General features: G+C 39.1%; 1 non-coding gene across 1 annotated transcript; it reads right to left on the reverse strand.

Moving 5' to 3' along the window:
- Window positions 1–2223: 2223 nt before the first annotated feature.
- LOC127558522 (U11 spliceosomal RNA) lies at window positions 2224–2366 on the reverse strand. The gene has a single exon (XR_007952900.1). It is a non-coding gene; the product is annotated as a U11 spliceosomal RNA (small nuclear RNA).
- Between the last annotated feature and the right edge of the window lie 2231 nt (window positions 2367–4597).

The following is a 4597-nucleotide window of genomic DNA, read 5'->3' on the forward strand; positions in this document are numbered from 1 at the left end:
GTTGGAAAAAATGCTGATGATACAGATTAAACTTAAAAGTGCATCATGCATATGTTTTCTTTTCCCCACAGAATGTTGGTTGTTAAACATTTACCAACACACCAAAAAGGTTAAAACCTCTTTCCATAATTCATTTTCACCAGACTGCCAAAAAAGAGGTCTGTAATTAAGAATCTCTGGTCTTAAAAAATTCTAAGATGGGGGGCAATTAGGTGGTGAAGTGGATGGAGCATCAGCCCGGAAGTCAAGAAGACCTGAGTTCAAATCTGTTCTGACACTTAATGCTTCACACTTCCTAACTGTGTGACCTTGGGCAAGTCACTTAACCCCAATTGCCAAACCAAAAAAAATTCTAAGTCACTTCTCTCCAAGTTTTTTTTTTTTCATTTTTAACATAATTTTTTTAAAATTTCAAGTCAAAATCTTTATCTCCCTCTCATTCCTCCCTCACCCAATGAGAAGACAAACAGCATATTATCAATTATATATGTAAAGCCAGACAAAACATTCCCTCATCCCTCACATTTTACATCATTCTTCTTTAGTAACTAGCTCTTCCATATTGATGAAAAGCTAGTCTAGAATAATAGATCTCCCTCATCCCTTCTCTACCTTGTGAAGAATGAAATTATCATTAAGGCAAACTAAGAATGTAGCATCTGCTCTGCTTTTGCGAGAGAATTCCAGCAGGGGCTGAACAAATTAAGTCTCCCTTCAGAGCTAGAATTGAAAGCTCCCAGATTTACAGCTGGAAGGGGCCTGAGAGGTTATATAGTCCAAATGACCCATTTTTCATATAAGGAAACCTTCCAGAACTAGGAAAAGGTAACGTGTCCCAAAGTAGTTCCGTTGGCAGACATTTGTTGACTGTTGACCAGTCTCTGGGGTAAGTTCTGGGTATACAAAGAAGAGGGTGGAATTTTCTAGGAGGGGAGACAAAGAGTTGAAGAAGGAAGAGCATTCCAGGCATGGGGCAAACCAATGCAAAAGAAGGTGTTGGGGAATGGAGAGTCTTGTGTGTAGGACAGAAAGAAAGCCAGTATGACCAGACTATGAAGAACATGGAGGACTGTAATATATAGTAAGATGGAACAGTCAGAAGAGGTCGGTTTGTGAAGAACTTTAAACGTCAGAGGAGTTTATATGGGATGTGTATACACGCATACATTTCATTCATGTGTATATTTATATATTTTTCTCTATAGAAATGTATATATGTTTTATCTGTGTGTATGTGTGTATTATATAGAGAGAACATATATGGTCATATGTGAGATCATCATCCATCTTGATTGTCTAAATATATAGATGCTACCAATGGGATAGAGCTGGAATCTGGCCCACTCTTTTCCAAGGAAGATTTCGATTTCTGTCTGGGGCCGGGGGACCAAAGAAAAGCTTTGATTTGGTGTTTTGTCCATTTAACTCCCAAATGTTGGTTATTACAAAAGTTCATCAGGGAAGGAGATAGCACAGCAGTTCCTTCAGCTTTTGCCTCGTTGTATATTTCGTTGCTCACTAGCACCACCGTGTGGACAAGGGAAGCCTTGGCACCTGGCGACAAACGAACATAAAGCTTGGCACCTGGTAAGGGAGTAATAATAAAAAGGCTTGTAAACAATTTTGAAAAATTCAACTCTTACCAGGCTGCGGTGATTAGTCATCTTGCCAGAGAAGTCATGGACTCAACGACTGTAAAAGGAGCTGTATTAGATGATAGGCTCAACATGTGTATTTCTCAATATGGCTAATTGTTTTGATTGATTATAAGGATTTCCTTTTTTCTTAATAGGGGGTGGAGTAAAATACTTGCTAAAAACAAAAACTTAATTTTTAAAAAGTTGTTGGTTACTATTGAAATGTGGGGAAGCGCAACTCGACAGAAAAACACAATTGAAATCGAGGACTAGATCTGATTTCATTGGTTCAAGTAATTTCCAGGTGAGTTAGCTCCCGCTTCTCAGAAAGCTAGAATTTTACTGTATTACTCTCGGAGAAAAAAAAAAAAATCACAAGTGAAGTGAATCAAACCAGATCACAAAAGCAGCCTTTCTCAAAGATTTAGAGCTTAGATAGTATTCTCTGGTTTACAAGAAAATACTATCAAAAACAATTAAGAGACCAACTACGCAACAAGCTAGTGAAAACTCAGGTACAAACCCACCCATTCGCCGCATATCAGTTGAAGCGGACGAACATGGGCCTGACTTTTGAAACACATGTAAGGGCGCCAGGACCAACGATCACCAGCTGCCCAGAGAACAAAAATTGTGCTTCCGAAATCTCTTGATGTCGATTCCGCACGAAAAACGGCCGAGGATACCCCCGCCGCTCGACGTGTGCCATGCACGACAGAAGCCCTTTTTAACGCGAGCGTTGGCCGGACTACGATAGCGATGCAGAGCGACACATCCTAAAGTAAGGGTGAGATCATCTCGGAGCTTCTTTCCACAAAACTTGAGTCTGTCGGGTATATTTTTTCCTTTAACTTTTCGGGATTTTAGGTGGGAGGGGGCTTGGAAGGTAGTTCACCGCACAACCCTCTTTGAAGCCAAAGTCTGGTATGCAAATGAGCACGCGGAGCCTTCTGGGAAGTCAGGGGCTGGCCGCTCTATGGGTAGGAGCGGGTGCGAATTGTTCAGGGCGGAGCCTCGGGTAGGAAAGGAGGGTGGGAGGATGTATCCGAGAGGTACTGATTTGGGCGCCTTTAGTCCCAGCTTTTCCGCGAGCCCTGGAAGCAACTCTGTGGTCTAGCTCCCTCACCTGTAAATGTCACTGGAAGGACGCGGCAGGTGAAGTGTTTTGCCCTGACTCAAGAATAGCAGCCTTGAACTTGGACTTCCTGCTCCGCCCCTGCCTTCAAGCCTCAGCTAACTTCCCCCGCCTTCTGCAAAAAACTTTCCCGACCTCCTTTACTACTGGTATCTTCCGCCTATAAGGTTGTCTAATTTATCCTGTCAATATCTTTCACGTAGATAATTGTTTCTTTGTATCCCCTACGCTTATAGCGTAAGTACTTAAAATATTCTTCTAAACAAACTGGCTGACCGGGTCTCCCGGATCCCAGCGGGGTCCTCCAGATTCTTCTTAGCTCTCAAGCTGTCAGTCTGTCCGAGTTTTATGTCCAGGCTATGGCTGCTAAATAGGGGGCAGCTTTGCTGAAAGATTTGTTAGAGGGCCTTTGGAATGGATTTGAAGCTTCGAAATAGAGTAAGAAGATGGGGAGTAAAAAGAGCAAGAGAGTGGGCTCTCACTGTTTTTTAAATTCCTCACGTCTTTAGTTAATCTGCATAACATAAATATATTATATATAATTCTTATACCAAATATATAATTCTTATTTCAAATGCACAGCTTTTATTTGCTAATCTGAATAGTGCAAATATAATAAATTTCATCTAACTTGTATTAACAACAATGTATTAAATGATGTTATATACAAATTTAAAAAAAAAAAATCTAAAAACTTTCTTTAAAGCCAGGTGCTTAAGAATAAAATGATATATATTGTGTATTATTAAAAAAAAATGTTCAGCCTTATCATTTCGATCCAAGCAATACAGGTCTCTAACTCACCTGTAAGTTACTTATTTGAGGGATTCTGAGACATAGGGAGACTTGTCCATCATTATAAACAGCCTGTAAAGATTTAAAAACTGTGATTATTAACCTAATTTTACAGATGAGAAAACTGAGGTTTTGAGTTTGCAAAGTTCAATGCTTGCAAAGCAAGGTATCTTTTGAGCCTCTCCTCAAATGAGAGAAATGATACAGGTTTTCCTTTTATTGGAAAGTAAAGTGAGGAGTCACCTAATCTTGAGCCAAAAAAAAAAAAAAAAAAAAAAAATTCCTTCATTCAGTAGCTCCTATTTAAATAAACTGAAAATGCTTGCACTTCTTGGTATGGCAGGCAAAAATTTAAATAATTGAGGAAACAAAAGTTGACACTTCTAAATATATTGATTTCTTAAGCAATGCATGCCAATAGTCCAAAAAACTAGAATCAGACTCTCCCTTAGCTTTGGCTCTGAACACTAAATACAGAGGGAAACAGATTTTTTAGCACATTAAAAACAATCAAATAAGACCAATTAATTAAAATAAAACAATTACCCAGAATACAAAATTAAGTAATGTGAGTTCTAATTGGAGGAAATATTAGGGACTTTCCAAGTCAGAAGGGAGAAGAGTGAATTTCCTGAAGCCAGAACAAGAGGTTTCCTACTTCCTCCCAAGTTTTGGTATTCAATGAAATTTGATCAGTATAGGATCAGTTTTGAGTGAAGACACGAGTTGCTTTAGATGTATTATAAGAAAACTCATTAATCTTTGGCTTTTGCTAGGTTCTGGTCAACATAACCTAGGTCCTTAGTTCAGGATCTCTAAACAACAGGTAGGAGAGGTTCAGCTTCCCAGCCAAGCAGAGTTAGATTCAAACAATGTAGTAAAATTTTCTCACAAGATGGAAATTGGACTAGACCCATAATTGGATAGAGAAGGAACTTAGCTGACTCCAGAATTGAATCACAACATGGAGTTTATATGATTTACCCAATTCCCACACTTAACCACTTGCTATTCTAATTCAGTCACTGGC

Source organism: Antechinus flavipes, chromosome 3 (genome assembly GCF_016432865.1).
Source record: "Antechinus flavipes isolate AdamAnt ecotype Samford, QLD, Australia chromosome 3, AdamAnt_v2, whole genome shotgun sequence".
Classification (NCBI taxonomy): Eukaryota; Metazoa; Chordata; class Mammalia; order Dasyuromorphia; family Dasyuridae; genus Antechinus; species Antechinus flavipes.